This window comes from Coenobita brevimanus, chromosome 79, assembly GCF_032717465.1.
Source record: "Coenobita brevimanus isolate Jiangsu-jjx chromosome 79, ASM3271746v2, whole genome shotgun sequence".
In the NCBI taxonomy this organism is placed as follows: domain Eukaryota; kingdom Metazoa; phylum Arthropoda; class Malacostraca; order Decapoda; family Coenobitidae; genus Coenobita; species Coenobita brevimanus.
Window position 1 is genome coordinate 22,776,562 of NC_137032.1, and position 14,647 is coordinate 22,791,208.

Below are 14,647 nucleotides of genomic sequence, written 5' to 3' on the forward strand. Positions count from 1 at the left end.
AAATTAACTTCGTATGCTGTCTTCTCCCTCTTTCTTCTCAAGTTGTTTTTCTGTTTCACTTTTCTAAATTCTTCTCGATTATTAGCCCATTGAGTCAAATGACTAATAGTTGCACTCGATGAAGGACAGATCTAATGTACTGAAAGGAATGCTGAAAGCTATATGAAATCTCATTAGTCCTATTAATCGATACAAAGACATCACAGAGTGGCCCATAAATAGCGTTACAGTAAAACCTCATCAGGTAATGTGTGTAGTAGGAACGGTTCAGTGCTTTGGTGCGGGCATTAGTGTGGCAGTGGGAAATGGAACTGAATTATTGCTTCAGATGAGATAATAGGCAGCCTTGACTGAGCCGCCTTCACAACACAAGAAATCGCCCGTACAAGAGAAGCGTTAACTGTGGACTGCCCTGCTTATTCTTATGAAGATTGCAAAAATAGAATAAGAAATTCGTCACTAAATTCATGGGGCTAACTTCTCTGTACGGCAACACCTTTTTTCAGCATATTGTTGCTATAACCAAAACCAAACAGTCTATTAGGCTTATGAGTCTCTTTTCGTACTGGTGGGATTAAGTATGTAATCGCCACTGAGATCTTCATCACATAGGACTATGCGTATGCTGAAAAAAAAAAAAAAAAAAATCGGCTGGAGGTGCAATCAATTTCTGACTGACAAAACTCTATAACACCTTTCAACTCAGTTGATGGTCAAATGTTGTCGGGGTGGAGGGCTGATTTGACAAGTGGTAAAGAATGACTCATTCCTTCCTCATACTCAGGTCTAATTGAACTTCATGCAGGCACGATTTGTTGAATTGTGAGTGGCCTACTTCTGTCATATGATGACAAACCGACAATATCAACAGCAAGTTTTAAAAGTTTAATATTTTAAAGGTATTAAAGCTGGGAACTCGCAGGCATATTTTACATTTTAGTTGTTGTTGCTATCGGAGATTTTATCCTAGTTAAGAAGAGCAGCTAACACTAAATATATATATAAATGAGAATAGCATTTTCGGGGGTAATTTCATGCGTGGATCTCTAAAAATCACACTCATTTTACTGTGTGACCCACCAATTTTATGTAATCGTATCTGATAAGGTTTATTCAGTGTAATAGTTTTAAAGTATTAACAAGTCTATGTAAGATGGATCATTTCAATTTCTTATTCGTGTGTATACTATTTAACATAATTAGCAAGTCAACTCAAATATTCTACATAATATTTCTCTCTTTGCAGGCATTATTAATTGTGCTGAAGCAACAATTCCTAGGAAATGTGACATTTCTCCAGACAGTTTTTGTTACTTCTGTGGTTCGTTGACACTGAAACATTGCTAAAAGGAGACTGGCTTCTGACGTGAAGAAACTATACCAAATGTAATTTGGTTGCAGAGTTGGCGATCAAGACAAGTGATGAGCTCCTCATATATGCTGTTTAGATGCGTTAGTACACTTCAGCATGGGTCAGTGGCACTGGTCCTGGTCTGTTTGGAGAGAGTCAATGGACCATTCAACGGCCTGCAATTTCTGCTTAACAGATATCACAGGTAAGATTATTTCCTCCTTTCAACCACTCAAGCAGTTACAATTTCGCCAAAAAAGACATCAATTTGCTAAATTAATTCTTTAAAGTGTCTGATTCAAAAATATGTTCTAATGCTCATGCCTATCTTTTTTTACAGGTCATAACCGGAAGGGTAAGATTTTTTACCAAGATTCATGGTCTGCTATTCGCCCTGTTGGACATTCCATTGATATACCCGTCCTCTCAGCCTCCATCCGGAATATCAGGCGATGTCCTTGAATTGAACAATGAACCCAATCGCAGGAGGTTGTTTATTGATTGATCTCTCTATAGTATTAAAGTTGTTCTGCTACACATAGGAAACACCATACCTTCTATTCCAGTTGAACACTCAGTTATTTTGGTAGAGGCACGTGAAGCTCTTTCGCTCTAGATCGCATAAATTACAATGAGCAACATATAATTATTTAGTTTGTGGAGATTTGAAAGCTGTTGCCATTCTTAATGGATTGCAAACTGGCCTTAGCCAAGTAGCTAAAAGTGTTTTCTGCGTAAGTGGGACAGCCAAGCAAGATTAGAACACTACACCCGGTCGGAATGGCCAATGTGAGATTCACATTGACACAAGGATTCCATAGTGTTATTAAATGAACCACTACTGAAGAAGATGATCATTTTGTCACCACCTCATCCACAACTGGGCTTTAATGAAACAGTTGTCAAAGCGTCGAAGCAAGATAACCCAGCATTCCTGGTACCTCAACGGCAAATTTACCAAAACAAGTGATGCCAAGGTGAAAGAAGGCATATTTGTCAGTACAAGCTACTCAAATTCGTCCGCTCCTATTTGCAAATGATTTTCAAGCAATGATGGATGAACTGAGTTAGCAGCTTGGTGTGCATCTGGCAGAGTGTGCAGTGGTCTTCTCGGAAAACATAGACAGGACCATCATGATGTTTTCAGTAGGATGAACTTATATAATGTTACCAACGTCTACAGTAGGTTGTAAACACCTCACTAAAATCAAATTTTTCTTGCATTCGCATCTTTCCTTTTTACCCAGAAATGCTGGGGGCTGTTTCGGTGATGAACATGGGAGAAAGGATCCATCAAGACAGTAGGAATGTGTGGAGAGCAGCATGTGGGCAAAGGAAACTGGACCCAGCTATGTTAGCCAGATTTCTGCTGGAACCTGATGCGTGACCAACCAGAGGTATGGCACTTTTTTTTTTTACTAACAGAATGGAGGAAGGAAAAACAAATGGGGGAAAAAAACGAAAAAGAAAAGATTCTCAATAGAATGTACACACATCCTCATTCCTGATTGATTGTTCAATGTTCAATGGTTTTAGTTGCCTTGATACTGTAGAGTTTATACATCATCTTCCAGATGAAAAAGACAATAATTGTATAATGTTCTCTTTATTTTTCTCATATTTCACCTCATTTGCGCCATGAAGGTTTTACAAAGCCAGCCACAACAAAACTGAGATGAGCTTGAAGACAGTAATAAAGTACAGTCATATTCCGGGAATCAGCACCTCTTTGAACTGGGACAATAAAAACATGGACTGAACTATGTTTTTCTTCTTGACCCTGAAATTTGTTATATAGTAACATCAGCGAAGGTGGATTTGAATGCAATATCCTCCTGTCTGGTTTGAAAAAGTCTATCAAAAGCCTGAATACTATGAACGGGAGATGGAGAGAATGAAAGATCATATTTTCCTCACACGATTAAAGACCTTAGAGTCTCCAAGTACAGGTAAATCACTTTTGATCTGAGGAAAGCTCTTAACTGTGGAGGATAGGTATAGACGTGAGAGGGTAAATGCTTTACCAACACTTCCCACTGTGCTGTTGGAATGGAAAGTGTTGCAGGAACTGTTATTGTATACCAAAAATATAAAGTACTCAACGAAAAAAGTAATGACAAGGAAGGATATTCTATAACTATTTCGGTAGGAATAATATTATGGAAGACAGGGCACAATACTGGTAGGGGATCAGCACCAGTAGTAGTTTAGGGTGGAATTGGAGGAGAAACGTCTCGAGCGAAGAGATCTGCTTTATTGATTCAGTGAGAAGGTAAATAGCTACAGCGCCATCAGTGTAAAATCATGAAGGGGAAGGATGATGAGGTAAAGTTGTTAGAAAGCGTTTTTGGCAAGGTGCCAGAATGAGCAGGGAAGAATCTCTTGAGTTGGGAGAGTTCAGAGCATTTAGTGTCGATAAAATTATTTTAAGCAGAGCGAAGAAACAGGCTTAGCACGATCTCCAGGGCTTAAAACATAAAAAAAGATGAGATTCTGGGGTGGGTATGGCTCCGCAGCTTTTGTAGGCCTTCTCCTTGTTCTGGACAGCTTTAGAATATGCGTGATTAACTCGTGTTTTCTTTTTGCATTCAGGCCAGAGGATATGAGAGAAGGAATGTACATGCTTCCATGCCAGAGAGAAAACCTCCTAATGCACACAACATGGCACAACTCAGATGGCTCTTGACCATGGGACGCAGCAATCGTTGCAGGGAAAATCAAAGACAGTACGTTCGAGGGTCTCCCAATCAGCAGCTCCAAAGTGCCCTCATTACTAAGTGGATTACCTAAGCTGAACAAAATATCAGGTAGCTTTTAATCCGGTAATACCAGCATGCCAATGTTATATGACTCTCATAGGAGATGCAAGGGTCCCAGGAGAGTCAATCATAGTCCATCATCTAAGGCTTCCGATGAGCATGCCTACCTCCCATGATGACATTAAATGATCGAAAATCCTCCAGTCATTGCACCTTGGCGATCAAACTTACGCTTTCTGGTTGTCACTCCGACTGGGGTGTTATAATCACTAGACCACCAGGCGCTTCTTCAGTTGCATTAAAATATCAATATAGAAAAGACTCCACCGTATAGAAGTGGCGGATTTCTCTCCCTGGCTACCTCTCAATCCTTCCTTTTGACCCAGGTACTCCTTTTGCCAGCCCTCAACTCTGCTATTGAAGTGATGATGAGGGTATTCTTGTTCTTCGCTCATATTCTTTTTTAGTTACGTAGCTGTCTCATCTCTCTTTCTTATATTTCCATCGTTTCTTCCATTTCTCTCCTCATTCCTTTTCCTTCTGACTCATTTTTCCATCTGCCGAACCTAGACTGATTATTGAAAGATCATCTTATCTCTCACCTCCTCTCCTTCTGCATCCCTTTATCCTGCACTCATTCCCTTGCCAGCCCTGGACCGATTATTGAAGGGTGGCGGATGGCCGTCTTGGCAAGGTTTCCTCCCTCAAAAAATAAATTGATGTGACGCCTAAGATGATGGTAGAAGGGAGAAGCGAAAGGGAGCAAGAAAATGGCTGAAAGAAATAAAGACGGTGATTAGAAAAAAAAATATGCAAGGCCAAAGAAGAATGGAAGGAGGGGAAGAAGTGCAATACAAAATTATAAATACAAACCAAATTAATAAAACATGGGAAATTTAATCTCCGACAGCCTCGAAGCCGTTCTTTTTCTATTTAAATCAGTCAGCCACCGGACGATTTTATTCAGCCTGGATAGCATGTGTAGTACTGAAAGGATTAAAATGATTCTGCTGGTGTCTACCCATTACGGTTGGAAAAAACAAGTCCTAAGCAGAATTATAACGTTGGACAGCAGCAAGAATGAATTACTAAAGATAATGTTACTGAGAGAGTCAAAGAGAAAGACTGACGCAAAATGATAACAAACATTCCTCCAGTAGAGGGAATAATCATCTAGGCTGGGAACATTAAATCAAGTGAAAATTTCAGAGTATTCTCAGTTATTACTTCAAAGAACCTTTTTTCTGTCATTATATCTGAGAAACGGCTCTTCGACTATACATATGGCAGAAAGGAGAGAAAGGTGGAAAGAAGCTATATAAAATGCAGTGGAAAAGAACACACACACACACACACACACACACACACACACACACACACATATATATATATATATATATATATATATATATATATATATTTCTGACGACAAACTGGGACAGAAAAAGTTTGTGGAAGGTGTTGCCCATGTACATTGTAGATGGTAAGCTGCTTGGTGCCGTCAAGAGATTACTATGATGGTCGTGTGGGAGAGCATGTAGTAAGTGGTAAATGTAAGCATCAAAGTGAGTGGTTCACGATCAATGTACAGGAGTGTGTCAACGTTGTGTGATGTTGTTCAATATAAATATGGGTGGGGTGATGAGAGAAGTAAAAACACGAGTAATAGAGAGAGGGATGGCGTTGGCAATGAATGGTGATGGATGGAAGACTATCTCAAACTTACTGTAATCCTTATGATGCAGTGCTACTTGCAGATACTGGAAAAGAGCATTGGTACTCCTAGTGCAGACTATTGTAAGATGTCTGTAGAGCTGTCGTGCCTTGATCAGTACATGTAGAGAGGGAGTAAACGGATGGTTATTGAGAAAGAGAAGGTGACTCCAACTGTGATGTTACAGTGAACAGAGACAGACTGGAATTGGTGAGAGAATTGTAAATACTTGGGTATGATGAGATGGAAAAAGAAAGGAAAATGTGCAAAAAGAAGTGGACAGTAGAGTGACACTAGGGAATGGTAAGTTGGAAGCTGGTGCTATGCTGGCCTTGATAAAAAACAGAGTACTGCTTGAGGTGTTGCAGCTGCAAGCGAGTGCCTTTCACATGAAGTTGAGTGTCAATATCAACCTTAAAAATACGGATGTGAGACAAATGATATGACATGAAACTGAAAAGTCAGGAGTAAGAGCAGAGAGGAGATGGGACCTCCTGGAGGAATGTATGTGTGGAGTACAGAGGAGTGGATAGGATATGGAATAACGTGATTCGTGAAAGATGCGGTGAGTGAGGAAGTCTGGATCAACCAGAATCGAAGAAAGTGTACTGAGGTTTGGTCATATGGTGAGAATGGATGACAGTAGAGTCGTGAAAATGGTATATCTGAGCTGAATTCTGAAGGAGGGAGGAGGCGAGGTAGAAGGTGGAGGGATATAGTGGATGAGTGTGTGTAGATAAGAGACTCACAAGAGACCGAGGCTGGTTGGATGAATTTTGTGTGGAGAAGTGCATAAACAGTGATTTTGCACCCCTTTTTAAAAAGTGACAGCTGTTCGGATTGACTTGGCCTGTCAGATAGGTATATAGTGAAGCTACAGAACGTGGTGATTTTTTTTTTTTCTTCCCCGTCTCATGGGAGCTGTAGGATTCCGTTGGCTAGAATGTTGAGTGAATGGGAAGCGTGGCCCATTGAACTACAGGCAAACGTAGGTTGTCTGGATGTTGTTACTCCTTCCCCTGCCCTAGGGTGGAAAGAAATCCTGACAATAATGATGATGATACATGTCTCTCTCTCTCTCTCTCTCTCTCTCTCTCTCTCTCTCTCTCTATATATATATATATATATATATATATATATATATATATATATATATATATATATATATATATATATATATATCTTAGCGATAACTTTCATTAACTGTGGGAAGCGGAATCTAATGATGGCCAGCAAAACCAGAGTGGATGATGGGTACATGATTTATTATTATGACGTTTCGGTTTTTTAACACAAACCATCTTCAGACCTAAAACAAAAATAAAAACACACAAAAATAGAAAATAAAACCAATATATAATTTCTTTCTCATCTCCCACAAGAATAAAATAACAGGGAACAGAGCAGGTCATTATGAAATAAAATTCAGCAACTTACAACAATTTTACCAGCTAAAAACAGAGCAACTGTGTAGAGGAGGTCGTGTGAGCCAAGGGATGCGGTCGTAGCTCTGCCGTTAATAGAGACTCCGCTATAAAGTCTAGTCATGTCATCTCGTGCAGTGAATTGAATTGGTTTTTTTTTTTTTTTTTGCTCTATCGACCATTTAGAGGCCGGAGCCCCTGGTCATTAAGGCAAAATATATACATGTGAATATACATATTTTTACACATATATATATATTCTTTTTAATGCGAGTGAAGAAGGGAACCAAAGGCCATGAGCCCGCATGTGAACAGTTCCTCCAAGAGAAAAACAAAATACAATAGAGAGCCAAATTCAAGATCCGATCATTTTGGAGGATGCCTGGACACACTGCGTTTGAAAGACTGGAGATCATAGGAAGTATGGAAAATACAGAGAGAGGGAGACAGTTCCAGAGCTGACCTGTTGCATAAATGAAAGACTGGGAGTAACAGTTAACTCTTGCATTGGTGAGAGTTGGACAGAAAAGGGATGAGAGTTTGCTGGCCAGACGGGGTGCTACAAGCGCCCGTCGGTAGAGGGTGATGGAGGAATGCAAGCAGACGGTTCAGAGGAGCAGTGACCATTAAAGTAGCGATAGAGAAAGAGATAAAGATGCAACAGAGCAGCGAAGAGACAGAGGTTGAAGGGAGTCAGTAAGAGGAGGAGAGTTAATGAGACGAAAAAGCCTTTGACTCCACCCTATTGAGGAAGTGCTACAAGCTGTATGTGGGGAGCTTCCCCACACATGAGAGTTGTAGCACTCATTACACAGGGGCGGATAAAAACCACTGTATAGAGTCAACAACTGTGCAGGGGTAAAGAAAGAGCTGAGTCGGCTTAGCACACCCAATCTAACTTGAAGAGCAGATTTTACAAGAGATGTAATATGATTTTTCCAAGATAAGTCCCGAGTAAATGAAACCCCCAAACCATGTTCAAGTGTGATGATGCAGTGATTAAGCTGAATATTATTAAACATTAGTGGGTATACCTGTGGAAAATTTTGTCGGGTTGATAGGTGTAAGAACTGAGTCTTAGATGCATTAAAGACAAACCATATTATTTAGCCCTTAGTCAGAGATACGAGCTTTCAAAGCCTCAGACACAGGTGTGCCATAGTCCTCATCCCTTGTTTGTTGGAAGTAACTGTTGAGATGGGCGTTGCGGGAACCGAATGGAAAGGTGAAGGGTGGAGTCATCAGCGTATGAGTGGATAGGGTTAGATGTACAGCTTAGAAGATCATTGATGAATAAAAGGAAGAGAGTTAAGGTGATAGGACAGAGCCCTGAGGAACACCAACTGTTGATAGATCTAGGAGAAGAACGATGGCCGTCTCCAGCAACGGCTACAGAACGACTCAGAAAAGGAAACTAGCGATGAAGGTTGCACAGATAGAAAAGGATTAGAAACTGTGAGGAGGGCAGTTTGGAAATTAAAGATTTGATGCCAGACTCGATCGAAAGCCCTTTTGAGATGTCAGGAGTGCAATGGCAAAGCTTTCGCCAAAGTCCCGAAAGGAGGATGACCAGGAGTCTGAAGAAAGGTTAGGTGAGAAGATCGCCAGTGGAGCGTCCCTGACGGAACCCATACTGATCGATCGGAGAAAGAAGGTTGCCAGATAGGAAAAGATTGCCTTAAAATTTTTCTATTAAGAATTGGACTCGAAAACTTTTGAAATACAGGACGTTAAAGCAATTGGACGATAGTTGGAGGGTTGGGAGTGGTCACCCTTCTTTGGAACTGGTTGAATGAGAGCAAACTTCCAGCTTAAAGAAGGGGAAGAGTACAAGTTGACAGACAAAGGCGAAAAGAGTTTGCCTAGGCAGTGGTGTAAGCACAGAAGCAACAGTTCTGTGGGAGAAAACAGGAGGGGACCCCATCAGTGGCCCATGATGCCTTGTTAGTACTGAGGCCAGTGATGGCAGAAAAATACATCAACTGAAGAAATTTTAATGTCAGCCATGAGGAAGTCAGAGGGGGGGAAGTGATGGAGGAAACAGCACCGGAATCGTCTAAGGTGCAGAATTGGAGGAGAAAGTCTGTGCGAAGAGATCTGCTTTATCAGTAGAATAAATAGCTACAGAATCAATTAGAGTAGAAAAAGAGGAGGGAAGGGATGATGAGTGTAAAGTTGTTAGAAAGTATTTTTTGGCAGCAGGTGCCAGAATGAGCGGGAAGAATTCGAGTTGGAGAGTTGAGAGCATTTAGTATGGATGAAATTATTTTTAGTAGAGCGAAGAACAGACTTAGCACGATTCCGGGCAGAAACGTAAAGACGATGTGATTCAGGGGTGGGTTGGCTCCGGTACCTTTTGTAGGCCTTCTCCTTGTTGCGAACAGCATTAGAACAAGCGTGATTAAACCAAGGCTTTCTTGCGTTAGTCAAGGGATATGAGAAAGGAATGTATGCTTACATGCCCGAGAGAATAACCTCTGTAATACGCAAGGCACACTCGGATGGCTCACGGCCATGGAAGAAATAATCATTTCAGGGAAAATCAAAGAAGTACTGCCTGAGGGCCTCCCAGTCCGCGGCATATATATATATTTATATATATATATATATATATATATATATATATATATATATATATATATATATATATATATCCATGCATATGAACATACACACTTTCATGCACACGTTTCATATATATATAATAATTTTTATTTTATTAATTTTTTGTAATTTTATTTTTATTTTTTTTATTTTTTAACCTTATATTACTTATAAACTAAAATGCCTAATGTAAAGACCCTAAAACTAATCACCTAAGAGACAAATCGCTAACCTATACTTAATGCTAAGAGACAAATAACTAGACCTACACTAATGGTAAAAAAAGCCTCGACCAAGAGATCACCATCGACTGCAGATATGTAATGCCATTCTACATTACATACCTGCACTCATCACCTGGGTGACTGTCAGTCGAGGCACAACCTAATATAGGAGACATCAATATATGCAAGGGAACCAGACGAGTCAGGAACATTTCCATATACGTCAGCTGTCGGCCCTAATTAGAATAACTTAAGCAAGATGGTATAATGTATTTACATAATTTGTACAAAAAGTGAAGAACCTCGGCCAGCAGACCACCATCAACTGCAAGTGCCCAATACCTTTCTATATTGCACACTTGCACTCATCAGCTGATGACTTTTAGTCGAGGAACGGGGTTTAATGTAAGGGACATCTATATTAGAAATAGATCAGTGGGAGGAAGAACTATTTCAAATATGTCAACTGTCAACCCTAATTAATATTACAATATATACATATTTACTGTTCATAAAAACCATAACCACACAGTAAAAAAGTCACATCACTCTGATCAGTCCGGTCTCTCGCAAGAAAGCCATCAATTTATCAGTCATAACAATGTCCCCATCACCCAGGATGGTGGAAAGGGTGAAGGGAACGTCTGCTGCGCCGCAGTAATTTATAAGTGGAGCACGTTCACGAATAAATCGCCGACAGCGCAGGATGATATGACTGATAGATAACACCGCATCACAGATGTCACAGTGCGGTGGGAAGCGTCTTTCCATATAAGGTTTCATATGTGTTAAAACGGTGGCATTAAGCCGTAATCGTGCAAACACTTTTTCTTCCAGGCGACTGGGGCAGTTGGCGGTGTCCCAGTCGCCCAGGTACGGCTTACAGGTTGGATTATTTAGTCTGGTCCACTGACCTTGCCACAGAAGATTTATTGATATCTTTCCGAGAGAGAGACTCGACCGTGGATCACGAGGAACGTCCCAAGTCTCCTCGAGCTCTGCAGCCGACTTTGCAAGTAAGTCAGCCTGCTCATAACCGTAGATACGACAATGACCAGGCACCCAGATCAGCGTGAATGACTTGTTGCATGAATGCAACTTATTAACGATGCGGCCCTGGATCTCGTGAGAGTCCGTAGTACAAGATGCAATTGCCTGAAGGGCTGATTTTGAATCTGAAAATATGACAAATGAGTCATGCCTAGAATTGAGAGCATAGTCTATGGCTTTGTCAATGGCGAAAAGTTCGGAGGTAAACACATGTATGAGTCGGCAACCGATACCTGAGGGCACATTCAGTCGACCACACACTTGCACCCACACATTCACTCGATTTGGAGCCGTCGGTGTACAAGTGGTGGGACCCCAAGTGACGAATGATAATGCTGCGAAACAAGTGGTGGACCTCGCCTCCGGCGCCTTGGCCTTTGGTGCTGGGAGCCATGTAACATCAACAGTAAAGGCAGGTGGCTCCCAAGGCGCTATATTTTTTAACACCAACTTGTCACAGTCACTGGGGTCCACACCAAGCTCCTGAGTCAGTAAGTGGAGGCGAATGGCAAGTGGTTCACGACGCACCCCCCCCCACAGAAGGTGGTGGTATTGATGCAGGGGGTACAGGCCACATTGCAGATATTACTTTTCCTAAATGTCCTTACACTATATGACAAGGCCAGGTGGTCACAGCGAATACGGAGGGGAGGCACATTCGCCTCCACTTCCATACGAGCCACACGGGTGCACCGGACGGCTCCAAGACACATTCGCAAACATTTATTCTGTAGCACATCCAATCCTTTCAGCGTGGCATCGGATGCCAAACCATACACCTGTGCGCCATAGTCTAGCTTTGATCGAATAAGGGACTTATACACCATTAATAAAGATTTTCTGTCGGCACCCCAGGTAGTACCCGCTAGGTACTTCAGGACATTTAACGGTTTATCACAACGAGCAAGCAAAGTATTAACATGCAAGTTTAAAATTCATTCTTCGATCAAAATGTATTCCTAAAAATTTTACAGAATTTTGAAAAGGTACCGCCTGATTATCCAAAGTTAAGCACAAATTAGGTACGTTACGATTAGTGAAGACTATAGCGGCACACTTATGGACGGAAAACTTAAATCCCCACTGCAAGGCCCATTGGTGGACGGAGTCGAGGGCTGCTTGAATCCGCCCAGCCGAAAATTGTGCATTACAGGAAGAGTGTCATATTGCACAATCGTCAGTGTAGAGTGAGTATTTAAGATTCCTCGGGATGGGAGCTGATGAGAGAATATCATTGATCATAATACTAAATAAAGTAGGACTAAGCACACTTCCCTGTGGCACCCCATTTTCCTGGATAAATATATCCGATGTTACGTTACGGGGCAATTTGACAGAGAAAGTTCTGTCCCTTAAGAAATTTGAAATAAAAACAGGCAAATTTCCTCTTAAACCATAAGCATAGAGCTTCATTAGTATACCGTGTCGCCAGGTCATGTCATAGGCTTCATGGGTGTCCAAGAACACCCCTATCATGAATTTTTTATTGGCAAATGCCTCTGCAATACAATGCTCCAAATTCATTAAATGATCTAGTGAACTTCTGTATTTACGGAAGCCACATTGTTGATCATTTAACAAATTCTTCGACTCTAAAACAAAAAGAAGCCTATTGTTAACCATACGTTCCATGACCTTACATAGACAATTAGTCAACACAATAGGACGAAATGAAGTGGGATTCATAAGACGACCAGCCTCTTTGGGTATCGGTATGACGTGCGCAAAGTGCCATGAGTTTGGGAACGTTCAAGATGCCCAAATCTCATTGTAGATCGTTAACATCTTAATCAGGTTGTCCTGATTAAGATGCTGGATCATACCGTACGTGATGGTGTCTGGCCCAGGGCTGGTGTCTTTACTGGATTTAAGGGCAAGGAGCAGTTCATCTAGCGTAAACTCTTGGTTGTACGGGGAGTCTACGTCTTCTGTGGCAAAGTCTAATATCTGTAGCTCAGCCATGCGCTTTATTATGTTGGAAACACGGGTCATAATTGGCTGAGCTACTTACATGAGAAAACTCCTGGCGAGGATGTTAGCAACGTCCACGGGCTCGTCATAGGTGGTGTTATTCACCTGCAAGATGGTGACAGGGAAGTATGGGCGTTTATTATTTAATAATCTTATGTTGGACCAGACTTTATGTAATGGTGTTGTACGAGTCACCGTGGACACAAAGGACCGCCAGGAGTCACGTTTAGCCCTTCTTATTATTCTCCTTGCCTCAACCCGTGCCTGTTTGTATGCAATAAAATTTTCCTCAGTGGGCTGACTATCAAAAATCCTGTATCTCCTATTGCGTTTTCTTAATGCTTGTCGGCAATCCGGCGTCCACCAATGTGCTCTATGCTTCGCATGAACTGTAGAAGTATTGGGAATAGCAACCTCAGCTGCGTGTAATATGGAAGTAGTTATATTTTCTACCTTAACATCTAAGGTCTCCCCAGATATATCTTAATTGGCGATCCTTGAGAAGGATCCCCAATCTGCTTTCTTATAGTTAAATTTTGGAGGTGGAGGGTCTGAAATGATGTCGCGTGTATAAGAAAGACAGATGGGTAAATGATCACTTCCCAAGGAGTCGTCGTAAGGGTCCCATGAGAGATCTTGATGTATACCAGGGGAGGCCAGAGATAAGTCAATGGCCGAAAAGTTACCAGTACGATCATCTACATGAGTCGCTCTACCATCGTTCAGAAGACAGAGGTTGGACTGTCGTATTAGGTCGGCTTCTTGCTCCCCACGACCATCAATCCTCAAGCTACCCCACTGATAGTGATGGGCATTAAAATCGCCCAACACTAACTTATTTCCAGGCAGATGTTCAACTAGTGAATTTAAAGCATCACCATCAATGGGGCCATGTGGAGGACAGTACAGAGAGCAAATAGACAGATACATGTTATTAAATTTTACTCTGCATGCGACAGCTTCCATAGTAGAATTTAGAATCACTTCCGTTTGTGGGTGTGATTTGTGTGTGTAAATGGCAACTCCGTGACCTTCATATCTTCTATATGAGTGGTAGTGTTTGAACTGTGGAGGATCAGGATGATCCTCCAGGCGCGTCTCCTGTAAACAAACAATGTCTGACCTGTGTATTGACAGCAAGATTGCTATATCTTGTAACTTATTCCCAATACCTCTACAATTCCACTGTAATAGAGTGAATGCGGCAGTTTAAGATTTCCGTTGGGGGCCAGTGTGCTTCGTCTTTTTTTGTCGCCCGCCAGTAGGCGAGCGACTACCGGGGAACCTATCCCGGTGCTTACTCATGGAAACCTCCATATTCTCATCAATTACAAGGCTCCCAGACTCCACCGAGGAAGAGCTATTCTTTCTCTCCCTCGCTGGACCAGGAACGGGAAGGACATGAGGACGTGCCGGCTTGGTGAGGGTGGTCAGATTAATCTTATCAGACTTGTCGGGCTTCGATTTTGGCCGCACCGACTGCGAAGGAGCAGCGGCAGCCTGAGAGTAAGAAGTGGCGACAGGGATGTCTGTAAGAGAGTTGGAACGTA